The sequence below is a fragment of the Atractosteus spatula genome, chromosome 10 (assembly GCF_055471065.1).
Source record: "Atractosteus spatula isolate fAtrSpa1 chromosome 10, fAtrSpa1.hap1, whole genome shotgun sequence".
NCBI classification, from domain to species: Eukaryota; Metazoa; Chordata; class Actinopteri; order Semionotiformes; family Lepisosteidae; genus Atractosteus; species Atractosteus spatula.
In genome coordinates, this window is record NC_142715.1 from 21,624,165 (window position 1) to 21,639,354 (window position 15,190).

General features: G+C 46.5%; 1 non-coding gene across 1 annotated transcript; it reads left to right on the forward strand.

The window, feature by feature from the left end:
- The first annotated feature begins 2,315 nt into the window (after nucleotides 1–2,315).
- Nucleotides 2,316–2,387, forward strand: trnaa-ugc (transfer RNA alanine (anticodon UGC)). The gene has a single exon. It is a non-coding gene; the product is annotated as a tRNA-Ala (tRNA).
- Nucleotides 2,388–15,190: the final 12,803 nt, after the last annotated feature.

A 15,190-nucleotide genomic window follows, 5' to 3' on the forward strand; every position in this document is an offset into this window, starting at 1 on the left:
GGATCTTAATGACTATATGAACAAAAAATAATTTCTGGTTTACAAATTTGACACCCACTCAATTCAGAGTGCACATGTTTCTTGTTACAGAGGGGAAAAAATGCACATGAAATTTCTCATGCTCACCTATAAGGCTCTGCATGGCTTGGCACCTCAGTACCTGTCTGAACTATTATCGCCCTACTCCCCACCTCGCAACCTTCTCTCTTCTAATTCTGCTCTCCTAACTGTTCCCCAAGCCCATCTACATTCTGTGGGTGACAGGGCCTTCTCCTGTAAAGCCCCCAAGCTCTGGAACTCTCTCCCCAAGGATATCACAAAGTCACCTTCTCTAAACTATTTCAAATCCAGACTCAAAACCCTCTTCTTCAGAAAAGCCTTTACTTAACTGGTTCCATTCTTCACCCCTCTGCTTTTCTTAGTACCACCATCCACGGTCTCCTCTATATATTGTAATTGTATTTTTATTTATTGTTGTTGTCATTCTGTAAAGAGCTTTGAGAAGCCTCCTTTTAAGGTGCTATCCTCATGTACCCCATGTATTAAGAAGACCCCACTATTCCAGTATATTACCTGTAGTGTTATATTAAAAAAAAATCATAAAAAATAAAGAACACTTTCACAACCCAAAGCAAGGTTGTATAAGGTGAGGGGGCTGTCTGGTGTGTGAAACACTTGGTTGTAGCATTGTGAATGTTGTGCTTCAAATGCTATTGAGTCATGAAGAGGACCTCCCTATCCCAGTGTATTGCATGTCTAATCGGTGCCGTATTGAAAAAATCATAAAAAAAAAAAACTGAAAGAGGTTTCACAACCCAAAGCAAGGCTGGGGAAGGTCAGAGGACCTGCTTAGTGTGTAAAACACTTACCTGCAGCATTGTGGGTGCTGTGGTTTAAATGCTATTGGCTTGTAAACAGCATCCCCCTATCCTAGTGCACAGTGCCACATTCAATAAAACCATGAGAAAAAGAGATTCACAACCCACAGCTCTGCCAGTCTTCTGTGTAAACAATCATGGACATCATGATTTGAACATCATGGGTGCTGTTTTTAAAAAGCTGTTGAGTAAAGAATAGGAATTTTCCTGCAGAATGAAAACAGGAAATAAAGAAAGGGTTTCAGAAATAAAATAAAGCTTTATTCCCATGCTGACAGTCTGGGTAATTGGAAACTGCTGTTCTGCTTCCTATGGTCATATATGGGTTTTTCGCATGAAACTCTGTTGAGCAGTATTTCTGCGTTGTGAACATAGTATACAGCGATCCCCCAGTGTTCCAGATGGTGCGTAATTGCGCATCAATCAAAACCCCAAGTGTCAGAAAAGAATAATTAGCTCACTGATATGTTTATGGAGGGGTTGTGAAAATTTTCAAAGTCGTGGTCTTTAAAATGCATTTGGTTTGAAGGCGTTCTGTGCTATATGATATGTGATATGGACACAAGAATATTCGTGCGTGGAATAAAAAGACAAACTGAAGGCTGTGAGAACATTCACAATGTACTTTATACACAGAGCAATTGTATATACAAAGCAATTGTTTCATAAAAACGCTACAGGTGTGCCAAAATCGTTTTTGAACTTCAAGCTTACTTTACCCAAAAGTGATGAAGACACAGACATTCAATGAAAACAAATTTGATTCACTCAAGGCTTCGCTCTTTTGTTGTGATGTCATTTTAATTAATGTTAGCTGTGATTAGGTGTCGTTTTTGTCTCTTTTAACTTAAGAGTTAAAGAGTTTAAGAGTCTGCTCCTTTCTTCCTGGTATAGAAATAACATGTTCCATGTTTACAACCACCACTATAAATTATTTGTTCAGCTCTAATGCCTGTCTGCGTTGACAAGGCATCTCAAAATGACATATTAAATAAGAACACAATCCTTCCGGTTACCATTCCTGTGGTTGGAGCGTTGTTTCGCCCTTTTTCGTTCTTCTATAATATTTACAGACAGGGCTTTATCATTGGAGTTGTACAGAACAAGTGTGCATCGGTCCATGAAAATCATCAGTACTGCTGTTGTTCTATGCGTAGTTTAATCAAGAGCACTTAAAAGATGCAAAAAGCTTTCAAATAAAACAGAATTGAAAGACAGTAGAGTAAGGAGGTAAAAAAGCACTCCCCCGTCGAGGAATTAACCACCGTCGCCTGTGTGACTGGATATAAAAATAACTGATTCGTTTTTGCCCAGTCTCTGGAAGCTTCAATGCGATTATTTTTCCTTCCTTATTTCTTCATTCCCATGAATTTACTCTGTAGTAGGGGAAACGCGAAAGTGGGAAATTGCAGACATTCTCCGTGAATACACACCACTGGGGATGTAGCTCAGTGGTAGAGCGCATGCTTTGCATGTATGAGGTCCTGGGTTCAATCCCTGGTATCTCTGAATGCTTTATATTATTGTGCTCACATCGCAATCTTCTGTTGAGTGAGAACTCTTTGCTCATGTTCATAAAGATCCAGGTTTACACAATTAAGTTCAGTCACACACGAAGTGCTACAGTGTTGCTCTGCTGTTTTAAATGTAACTCCAAAGCATTTAGTACTGTTAACTACAACAAATGATTTGAACTAATTTAACGTCATATTCAGGAAATCCAGAGAACGTCTCCACACTTGTCGTGGCTGTTGAAGAAATCACCTGTTAAATCTCACCCAGGATTTCTTGAGAAATCATTCAGCGAGTGAGTCCTCCCTCTGGACTCCTCACTAAACTGAAAGCTGCGCGAATTCCTCACTGCGTGTCCTGTACTGTTACAGGTGCTCACGTGTAGATGTGAAGCACAGCCATAAGGACACTTTGAACTTTTTCTGTATGTGAAGGAAAAAGCAAAAGAGCATGAATAGTATTAATCGTATAAAATATCCATGGTACAACTCGAGAAAGTACTGAAGGACTAAACAACGACTTTTGATGATTACAAGAGATTCAAGAAATACAACCGTCCGCACACGGGCTTGGATCCTGAACGCTTAAGTTAAGACAAAGCGAAGGATACGAACTGTAAACTCTCTTCACGTCTTACAGTTTATGAAATAAAACAATTTCTCACTTTCTTAAAAATGTCTTACTGCTGATAGACGATTTATTGCATTTTAACAAAATCACAATTACAAACATTTTGGGTTAAATTGTTATTCACACACTCTAACGAAGATAAACGTTAGTGTCTTCCGGTGTGTGAGCCCATTTCTAATAAGAATAAAAAATAAGTTATATACATTGAATAGTTCTACTTTTTATACTTACATAGTCTTATTGATATTTCAGTTAAATATTTTCTTCTGTAGTAATACTAGTCTCGATTTACAATTTTTGGACATTGTGCATCTTAAATAATTTTGTTATTAGTTTCGGTTTTGGAAAATTGCACCCAGAAGCTACCAAAACTGGTAATGTTCACAAGATGTGTAATGCAATAGCAGCCTTCTGGGTGGAAAACAAAAAGTATTTCTTGGTATGAATCCTAGCTCATTTATAGGCGGCATTCTAGGACTAATCGCTTCAGAAATCCTGTCAACGCATCGTACGTTTCTACTCCATCAATATCAGCAGTGTTATCACTACCAAACGCTAAGAATAGATCCTAGCAATACTTCATGAGATCTTCTTTGGAAAATTGTTTATTTTATTTTAAAACATATTTTCAATACCATCCCAAAAGTCGAAGGTTTCAATTGCATGCAACTGATGAGATCTCTCTTCGATGGAAGTTATAAGTACATCTAAAACACGTTTCTTGTGGATCCAGAAGAGGATCATTATGAGGCTCAAAACATGCCTGTCTCTTCTTTTTTTGAGGACGAATTGATTATTGAGGTGTAATCATTGGTTCAAAACCCAAATCATCTGGTATCGCTGTTGTTTCTTTGATAGTTTCTTCAAATCCTTCAATTGATCTTTGATATTGAGGGATAATATCATACAAATTGTGGTTCTCTTTTAATCACCAATTTTATTAAAATGTCACCTTCTTTTACAGATGTCTTGCATTTATCACAAGATATAACAGTTCCCTTGCGTCCTCAGGTAAAATGTTTTAAAAAGTACAACAGAAGTACAATTTACTAAACAGCATTTATGGTTACATGTATATTAAAATGAAGGTACATATACCAAGATATTAAAATACAATTGTAAAGATTTGTGAAGTTTTCCACCAAATCTGCACTGTAATTTTGAAGTATTATAGCTGAGAATGCAAGGTGAGTATGAAGATCAAATTCTAATTAATTTCTTGGAAGCTGCTGATGTTGGTCATTATTGAGCATTCCAAATCATATTCACTTAAGTACTAAATTGATTACTTCTTGTAGCTTGAAACGTGCACAATATTTGCATTTCTTGCAAATATCAAGATGTTTTAGGTGTCACTGAGAACAATAATCGAGTTTGAGCAGATATTATGCTTACATGGGAATCACAAGACGTGCTCCTCTAGGTGGGCTTGAACTACCAATCTTCCGCTTAAGAGAAAGAGTAACAAGAACCAATGTTTTGCCAAGTAATTTGAAGACCTAGATAAAGAAACGTGGTGCAGAATGAAGAAGCACGGACAGGGTTTGAACTCTCATAGCCCAGATGTCCACCTACTATACGATGTTAATGGAGGCATACATGTTTCCATGGGATATTTACTCCTGCTCACAAACCAATATGCTGCAGCGATATCTGATGATGATACTGTCACTGGTTGTGAGCCATGTGTTTCAGCTGTCAGCCTACAATACCATGTTCAACCAACGCTAGTAATATTACTGTTGTAGTAGAGGAGCAAGAGAGGTGCAGTCGGTAGAGCTGGTGACCCTTAAGTTCAGAATTGTGGATTCAAGGTTTGTTTGTGTCCTTTCTGATCCCTCTATTCTTTTAGTAGGACAGTGCAAGCAAGACGTGATAGCATACAGTGACAACCCAATGTCTTATGTGCTTTGTGTAATTCAGCTTTCTTACCACTTTGGGGCTCGATTCAGATATCGTTGTTAAAGCAAGGGGCGAGCAAAGGCTTTCCTAAATCAAGGTTGGTCTGCTCACAAGTAAATAGAAACACTTGAGCGTTTACTGTTTGAAGACCGCACTTTGTCAAAATACTGCTGTTTCTTAATTTCACATTATGGTATTTAGACGGGGCAAAGTAGTGTAGCCCTTGTGCAACTTTGATTAGTGTTTGTTATTCGGTTTTGAGGTTTGAGGAGCGTAATGCAAATCGAGCTTGCGAATAGAAAATGAAACAGGAATCATTTCTTGGGCTAAGAAATCCAAGAAGCATGGAAACCCGTGGATTTTAACAGTACGGAACACTCACAAATCACGGTGTTGCTGCTTTTATATTTCGGTCTTTGACTTTTGAATGCATACCTTACCGGAAATCTTTCTTCACTTACAGACAGCTCAAAAAGTTCTTAAGGCAGAAATCGGACCCCATCTAAAAGTTCCTTTCTGCTAATCACATTTAAGTATTGACGAAGCATTTTCCTGCCCATCATGTTCTTGAAAAGTGGTTTCTCTGTTTTCCTCCTATTGTCATTGTCAGCACAATAAGACAGGAACAATGCACAAAAAATAAAAAAAAGTAGCTGTCAGAGTGGGATTTAATCCCATGTTTCCATTCAGAGACCAGAACACCCAACCAAGATGGAAGACATCAGTTCTCAAGTCTGACACCTTAGACCCCTCAGCCATCCTGACAAGCAATGACAAAAGCTGTGCTGAATTCACCAGTAGTTCACTAAACTGAGTTTCTTCCTTGAACAGATTTGCTTGTCTACAGAGTGTAGTGGCAATGCTTGTTAATAAGACAGAATTAAGCGTTGGGATGCTCCTAAAGGAGGCCCCATCTCACCCTCCATCTCTGTGGTGCAGCCACAGAGAAAGAATTCAGGCAAGCTGATTTAAGATGTTTTTCTTTTGATAAAAGCAAGCTCCCAGACGGGGATGCAAGTAGCTAAGCCTGGCCATCATGATCAATGGTCATCCACTGGCGCCTATCTGTCTAGGGAGTGCCGAATGGACATCTGGACTGCATTCCTAAGTGTCAAGAGTAAGTGACTTATATCTCACCTTGACCAACCAATCAGGGACTGGTAATACCACGTGGGTCTCCAATGCCCGCCAAACTCTCAACCAATCAGCACACATCTGGGTCTTGATCAAAAAGGGAGCGCAAGCTCAGTTCTGGGCTCTCCTTGGCCATTTTCGCGCATCCTCAGAGACAATCACGTGACAACTGCTGTTGTCTGCAAAAGGACTTGGACTTTGTTCTAAGCGCGAGGCCGAGGATCCCGTACGTACTCAGAATTCTACCAACGTGAATGCTCCGCTTGATCAACGGCAGCCTACAGTTGGACCCTCGTCGACAACCTGAATAGCTTATTCAGAAGCAGCGCTGGACCGGGAACGAACCAGTTTCTTCCCAGGCAAAAGAGTGACTTGTGAAGACTCGCGGTCACACTCTGTGCATAGAGACTTTCTACTAGCCAGCCGGACTGCTGGTAGATCCCCTCGGAGCAACGACTGCCCTGCGCGCCGCAGTTAGATTCCTCCGCCCGTCCTACTCCGAGCTGCACCTCGACTGGTTGGCCGGTAGCCAGAGGACGCCGACACAACGCCCATTGGACAACCGCTGGAACAGAGGCTGCAACAGAGCCTGTCAGCTGGTTTGGTGTTCGTGCCGGGAAATTCCAAATCCAAACACAGTGGATAAGTAAACCCCATGTTCTACATTGCGTCTCGAGAATTTAATTGTACCTCAACACAAGTTGTTATCAATTCAATTCATGAGTAATGTATTTACTTCCGAGTTTAGAGTAACACTGGGTAATAACACTGATTAGCGATTTGGTAACCGAACGATATATATTGACATATATTCTCTGTTGTGTATCTCTTTGTGTTTGCATCTCTTCGAGATTATATACCTTGTATATTGATAACCCTCACAGTAAGGTCTGCCGCTCGTATCCAGGCAGACTAGTATATGTTTGGTGCACAGTTTATATTAATAAATGTATCTCGTGTATTGAACCCGTGTGTGTGTGTTGTTAGTTGTTCTGACGATTGATTTTCTAAAAGCCCCAACGAACAACCTTGTGATTACTGCTACAATTGATAATTGTCTCAGTAAACCCATCAAACCACTACATTTACTGGCGTCCCTGGGTGGGCGGTTTAGAATGAAATGAGAATCAATCGCACAGAATAACTGATATTGCTGTGAGTTCAAGTTCAGCACAGCACCGTGGCTTCTATACACGAATACCGGGTGTGCTGATAACTGCGTAAAGAAATCCCCCTGTTTTCTAGCGTTTAGTGTAACGTGTGCTGATTGGAAATCCATCTGCTCGGGTGTTTAGATTCCATACTGTATTTTGGTAAAAGGAAAAAAAAGTAATACTCTTAAAGTTTCTCTGACGTAATGACAATGGCTGCTAAAATGTCTGAAGTGGAGTTGCTTATAAGTACTATTTCTCGCGACGACAATCCTGGTTACTGGAGCGGTATCGAAAAGTTGAACTTTGATGATATTGAGAAGCTGCAAGTAGATTTAGTAGCTAAGGTAGCGAACCAGCTTAACACAGGAGGGTCCGTGAACGCAGTTCAGGTCCTATCGAGTTTCGCCTTAAATCTAGCTAAACAGCTGGAACTGTCTTTGTCCGAGCTGACAAAGTTTCAAAAGCTTCAGGGAAAGCTAGAAAGATATAAGGCGGAGCGAGTTGAGTTGTTGGATATAATCAGAGAAGAGAGAGTGAAAAATGAGGAAAGTGAAGACAGACTCAGGGAAGTTTTAGGTAAATTAGATGACCTGTCTGCTAGAGAAACTGCGGCTGAGGTAGCTAGGAGAGACCTGGAAGCGAGCTTGAAAGAAAAAGAAAAAGAAATTGAGAGTTTAAATGAGCTCAGCCAGAAAAGGCAAAAGGAGTTAGATGCTGCCGTACTGGAAGCAAAACAGGCTAGATTCCACTTGCATGCCAGCCCACCTAGCAGCCCGGAGCGCTCACCCAGCGCGCCGGGAGGAGGTTTCTCCCGGCCAGGGTCTGTGGTCGGATCGGCATGGGGGAGGTCGCCGAGTCCTGCGCGAGACGCAAGGGCGATGCAATTCAGGCATAGACCCCCTGCTCCTGATCACGGCCGTCCCCCTGCCCGCGGAGAAACCGTAAAAATTAACCTCCACTCCCTGAGGCAGTTAGCCAAAGATGTAGAAAGGTTTGACCCGTCAGTGTCAGGGAATAATGTGGAAACCTACATCGATGAGCTGAGATATACTTTGCAGTTTATGCCCAGAGCGTCCGAACAGGAAAAGGCTATGTTAGTAAGGAAAACTACTAGCCGAGCGGTCCACGAGTGGATGTCTAGACAAGGACCGGAGGTCTGTAGTAGCTTTGAGGAGCTGTGTCAGGCAATGATCGGAGAATTTTCGGCTTTTATCGATCCCATAGCTGCCGTGGCCGCTGCGCACCATATTAAGCACGAAAAAGCTGAAGCCCCTCGCGACTATTACGAGAGGCTTAGGCGCACTTATTTTGCAGGGCGGAATGAAGAGGGTTGCGAAGAGAACGTGAATTTCAAAGGTTTATTCATTGCTAATCTGCATCCCTCAGTCAGGAAAATGATTGTGATGCACACTGATGCAAAAGCGATGAAAATGGCTGACATTAGAAGGTTGGCTCAAAAAGCCTGGGGAGCTGAAGTCTCTGCATCCTCAGAGCGAAAACCTGCTAAAACGGCCGTGTTCGCCACTAAAGCCAGCAGGGTTGACGACTCGCCTCAGCTCGAGGGAGCTGAGGTTCCTGAGCCCGCTAAGCTCCGGCGCAAAATAGGCAGGCAGGACCGCACTAAGCATCAGAGCCGCCGTGAGCGCTACGGGGAAGGCAAGGGCACAGGCAGAGCCTATCATAAGGCTGGACGAAGGGAGTCGACTGCAACCCGCCTGGCCAGGCTTGAACAAGCCCTGCTTGAGAGATCGGGACAGGGTAAACCTTCTGCACCGAATGCCGGAAGCGTGAATGAGCTTAGGGGGACCACGCCCCCTCCCACTGGAGGAGGCGGGGATCCATCCCAAACCCCTCCCTCAGTCTATCTGATTGGGTGGGAGGGTTCCTGCCTGGAAGAAGGCTGGGACTCTGAGTTGGGCGCTGACCCCGCCCCTGAAGTCAAAGAAAAGGCAGGCTTCCAACAATTCTTAGGGAATCTCAGCCAGAAAGGCAAAGCAAGGCGTATTTATATCAAGGTTTCTCTTGAAAACGTCTTAGATAGAGAAGCACTGATTGACACTGGGGCTGAAATTAGTTTGATGTCAGCCGATCTACTCAGCGAGCTCAAACGAGTAGCGAAAGGAAAAGGCATCAGACTTAAGGTAGAACCGTGTAAGATAGATATTTCCAGCTATACCCAGGATCATGCCAGGATCACACACCGAGTGTGGGTGGCACTTAGGTTTGGGCCAATGAACGTGGTGCATCCTGTTTACATCTCTAGGTTTAAAACAGAGCCACTACTCATTGGCAAAGACCTGCTTGACAGGCTGGAGCCTCTGGTGGACTGCCAACGTGGAAAATTGTGGGCTCAGGTCAAAAACCCTAAGCCTGTCGTACAGCAAAAAGGGGGGTTCAGTGGTTATGCTGTGATCACACAGTGCCCACTGAACACTATAGCTGAGTTGGAGGATCCTCCTGGTTCCTCTGGACGAGAAATAAATGCCTCTTCTTGCTTTCCAAAACTACAGGGAAGTCCTGCCCAGGCCAGCACTCCCACGGTCTCCCAACTACAGGAGCAGTGCTCCGAGCAGCTGCTTGAACCGCCAGGTAAAGCACACCCCTTTTTCATCCCTGAAGAAGAGTGGATCTCCCTGTCCGGTAATGAATGGGAGTCCTTTCTGTGCGCCCTGGTACCTCAGGGGGACCAGGACTACCACCCCATGGTGGTGGGAGGGGTCCAGGTGGCAGAAGTGCAGGTTGATGATGTAATTCTCAGCCTCAGCTCTGAGAAGTCCATAATCAGTGAAGGTCTGTTCGAGGACCTGTCGCGAAGCCGTCAGGTGACCCTGGTGACGCAATCACAGGTTCTGTGGTGGGCACCCCCACCTCATAGGTCCATTTGGAGCAAAGGAAGCTGTGCAGCTTCCATCTCCATCGGAAAAAGGAAGTTTGCTCACTACTTCCAGGTAGCACCTCAGCTGACCCACTCGGTCTGTATTGGTGCAGACCTGTTGGTTCGACTGGGCGCCCAGCTGGACACAGTAAACAGTGTGCTGTGGACACGGGTGAACCCAGATGCCCACTCTCTAAGCGGCGACCCCGAGAACATTCGGTCAGGTCAGACGATTCCTCAGGCCTGCCAGGTAGTAAACGAATCGGACCTGATCGTTCCTGCGTCAACAGCAGGGTTTCCGGTACGTCTTGTCCTAAAGAAGGGACAGAGAATGGATGCTGAGATGGTTTTCTTCCAACCATCAGCTCAGTTTATCAGACTGAACCTAGCAGTCTGTGGTACCCCCAGACTGGAACGGAATGGCCGAGCCACCTGCCTGTTGGTGCAAAACATAGCAAAACAAGATGTCAAAATCCCTGCTCGCACTGACATGGGACTGGTGATTGACAATGGTTTCTATGATTTCGAACTGGCCATCCCAGTACTGGGGCAGCTCCCTGGTCCCTTGGCCAGGGAGGGGGGAACCGAGCAGGTGTACTACACCTACCCCCGACGGATGATTGCAGTTATGCCAATAGAGGGATTCTGCAACCAGGAGGTGTGCAGAGTGGACCTTAGCGATAAGGATGAGATGGTTGTGTATACAGTACACGCAGGTGTTCCGACGGACCACTCAGCCGAGAGTGCGACCCGGGATACCGCCATGCCGTCAAAAGCGGGGTTCCTAGAGCAGGTACAGGAACAGGTTGGTAAGGCAGATGCCCTGGAAACGGAAAGCCAGCGTCAGCAGCTGCGTCAGATCTTCCAGGATTTCCAGGAAGTGTTTGCACAGGACGCCTATGACTGCGGGGTGACGGATTTGCACACAGTGCGCATTCCTACGGCCCCTGGCGCCCGCCCAACCTATGTCAGGCAGTATCGCATTCCCCTCACGGCATACGAGTCCATGAAGCAGACGTTGGATGCTCTACTAGAGCGTCAGATCATAATGGAGTGTAACTCCACTTATAACTCCCCACTGTGGCCGGTGCTGAAACCCAATGGTAAGTGGCGTCTGACCATTGACTACCGGCAGCTGAATAAACAGGTTCCTTTGTCACGATGGCCAATGATCTACCTAGATCAGGAGTTAGCCAAGGTGACAACAGCGAAATATTTCACCACAGTGGATGTGGCCAATGGGTTCTGGACCCTTAAGGTAGAACCAACAGACCAGTACAAACTGGCCTTTTCCTTTGGGAACAGGCAGTTCACCTGGAATCGATGCCCCTTTGGGTATTCCAACTCCCCAGCGGAGCTCAACATATTTCTGCACAAAGCCATGAGTGATGCAGCCGCCAGGGGCAACCTGGTCTATGTGGACGATATTCTGATGCGGAGTCAGACCTGGGAAGAACACATGGCCGAGATCAGGCATGTGTTGACCCAGCTCTCCCGTGCAGGGGCCAAACTGTCTCTGGCTAAGGGACAGTGGTGTAGGACCCAAGTGGAGTACGTGGGACTATTGGTTGGAGCCCAAGGCATACAGCCACAGTCCAGCAGAGTCCAAGCTATCCAGAATATGAGGTCGCCCACTAACCTGTCTGAACTGCGCAGCTTTCTGGGAGTATGTAATTATTCCCGGCAGTTCATTGAGGATTACGCTGAAATAGCAAGGCCCCTCCACAAGCTGTTGCAGAAAGACGTGCCCTTTGAGTGGGGACCTTCCTCAGAACAGGCTGTGATGGAGCTGAAGCGCAGACTTGGTAGTGCGCCGTGCTTGGCCTACCCTGACAAAAATAAGGTCTTCTACCTTGAAGCAGGGTTCTCAGAGCACTGCCTTGGGGCTGCTCTGAGTCAGGAATATGACCAAGAACGAAGGGTGGTGGCGTATGCCAGTCAAGCCCTGAGCCCAGTGGAGCAAAAGTTCTTGGACTGCGAGAAGGCCCTGTTGTCTACGGTCTGGTTGGTAGAACACTTCCGTAGTTATGTAGGGGGACAAAAGATCATCATTGAAACCTGCCACCAACCTGTGACATTCCTGCATAGCCAGAAACTGAAAGCGGGCAGGGTGTCAAACAGCAGGATTGTGGCATGGATGATGGCCCTACAAGGCTATGAGATAGAGGTACGTTATGCACAGAGCAAGAAAATGTACCTGGGACAGGGCCTGGCTTTGGGCCAAGTGTGTCATGGCTGTGACACTGACATGGAAGCTCCAGAAACAATTCCCGCTGCTGAGCTACCGAACAATCATCGGTGCTACGATGAGAACGTGGGCCAGGGCTTACCCATGGCCTATGTTGACGGTTGCTCTTTTCGCCACGAACAGCAGGTGCTAGCAGGGGTAGGAGTAGTCTGGCAAGACAATACTCCCTGTGGGCCGACCCGCTATAAGCTAGGACCAAAGACTAGTCAGTATGCGGAAGTAGCTGGGGTGCTGATCACCCTCCAGCAGGCCCTGACAAATGGCCTTAAACAATTTGTCATCTGTAGTGACTCGAACTACGCCCGACATAGCTTCGTGTCCCATCTTCCGTATTGGAAGGGTAACGGCATGAAAAATGCCCGGGGCAAGGAAGTAAAGAACAAAGAGTTGTTCCTGGCCAGTGACAAGCTCACGACCGAGGCTGGAATGATGGTTTACTGGAGGAAGGTGAAGGGACACTCCCAGGTGAAGGGACCCGACAAAGACGGGAATGATGAGGCTGACCGGCTGGCCAAATCTGGCGCCTTAGAGGGTGAACCCTGGCAGTTCCAGCAGGAATGGCTACCCCCAGAAACCGTGGCTGAGGTCAAGGCGGTCACCCGAAGCAGGGCTAGACAGGATGTTGGAGCTGACCCTCAATCTGTAGTGCTTGGGTCACAGGGTTTTAACACCGATCTTGCGGAAATGCAGAAACAGGACCCAGCAATTGGGCAAATGTATCAGCATATCGCTGACCCAGTGCGTCAACCTCTTTCGGAGCAGGTGCTGAGCCAGTCTCTGGAGCTGAAAGAGCTGGCAGAGGTGAAAGACAACCTAAAAAGTATAAAGGGGTTGTTGGTTTGTGTACCAGTTGCACAAGGTGTCCCAAAGTGGGTAGTTCCCCGCTGCCATCGGGGGGTCATGATCCAACACGCTCATGACGAGCCCTGTGGGGGCCACCGGGGAATCAAGGCCACGTACGACACTATCCAGCAGGTGGCATTCTGGCCTCACATGGGCCAAGACATCGCCGCATATGTAAAGGGGTGTCTGACGTGTAGCCAGTTCCAACCATCACGGCCCTTGCACCGTGCACCACTCCAGAAAAAGGGCATGACATTCCCCTGGTCCAATCTACAAATGGATTGGGTGGGGCCGCTGGTGAGGTCATCCAGAGGGAACAAATATTTCCTCACTGTTACGTGTGCATTCACAAAATGGATTGAGTGCCTCCCAGCACCCAACGACACGGCAGAGACAGCTGCAGTGCTGTTGGTGAACCATGTGTTCAGTCGATGGGGACTCTCCCTGACCGTGGACTCGGATCGGGGAACCCATTTCACAGCTACAGTAATGGCAACCCTGTGGAATATGCTTGGGGTCAAGGCCCAGTTGCATATCTCCTACCACCCTCAATCCTCGGGCCAGGCAGAAAGGGCAAACCGAACGGTGGTTAGTATGCTCAAAAAGTTTGTCTCCACCAGCAGTAGGGACTGGGACATTAAGCTGCCCCTGGTTCTGATGGCCATCCGAGCTACACCCCATTGCTCTACGGGGGTCCCACCTTTTGAGATGATGACAGGTCGGAAGATGACTCTTCCCCTACACTGTCTTTATGGGGTGGAGGACCTGAGCATGACGGGGGCTGCTACGGCCCATCAGTATGTGTCAGACCTGCGAGCACATCTGCAGGCAACCTTTGCTTTTGCCCAGAACAATCTGGGAAGGAGTGCAGAGGGTAGGAAAGCATACTATGACCGAAAGGCAGTTAACCAGGAACTCCAAGTAGGAGACAAGGTCCTGTACTTCCAATTTGCCAAACCCACGGGGGTGGCCCGGAAGTTCTTACCCAGTTGGACAGGACCCCACGAGATTGTCGATAAGGTATCACCGGTAGCTTATCGAATTCGGATTGAAAAAGGAAGGCAATCTCTGGTCTATAAGTGGGTGCATCGCAACCACCTCCGGTTGTATCGCCCACCTCAAATGGCACCGGAGGACACAGAATAGGGTTAAAAGTCTAAACCCGATCAAGAGGGGGGTGCCCCTTTGTAGCTGCAGGTAGTTAGGTACTGTAGTGTAGGTCCTCCTAGGAAAATATATTCAAAATTATCGTGGAACTGTACCATGTGCCTCATCTGTGTTCCAGAATGGGAATCCTAAAACTGCCACGGCTGGTCCTGACAGTGCTGTGGATCGCCTCGACACAGCCCCTTGAAGTTGTGGAACCCGGTCCTCCTACCGGCATAGTCCTGCAGGACGCTCCCGGATTGTTGTTAACAAATTGCAGAACATATACTCAGCGAGTGTATGTGCGGCTGGACCCAAGTGATGTGTTTCGGAAGCACATCAACATGAACAGTAGGGTGTCCCATCATGGTAGGCAGTGGGCTAAGGATGCTGTTTGGCATGCCCAGCTAGACACTATACACATGCTCCGCCAGCTGAGGAAGGCAACAGTCAGCCAGGAGGAGATGACAGGCCTCAGCCGCCCCAAAAGGTTCTTGGGGGGTCTGATTGCTGCGGCCTCCGCCGTGGGCTCGCTATTTTCAGCTGGTCTGTTTGCTGCTAACACTGTCACCCTGACCACCCTGAGAAGGCAGGTGTCTGGGTTACGTAAGGAAATGCCAGAAATTCAGGACAGGCTGTATCAACAGCAGCAGCGGCTGGAAGGCCTAGGGAAAACCTTACAGGGCACAATATTAGCAGTAAACCTTCATGCAGCAGTGTTAAATAACACCCTCCACACCGTGGGCAGGATTGTCGACGTGTTACAGTGGGATTATGCTTACGTGCAACAGGTCAAGATGCTGATGCAGGATTTGCTTAGGGAGCTTAGTGCCACGATAACTAGCCTAGCCATGGGACAGATTCCAAC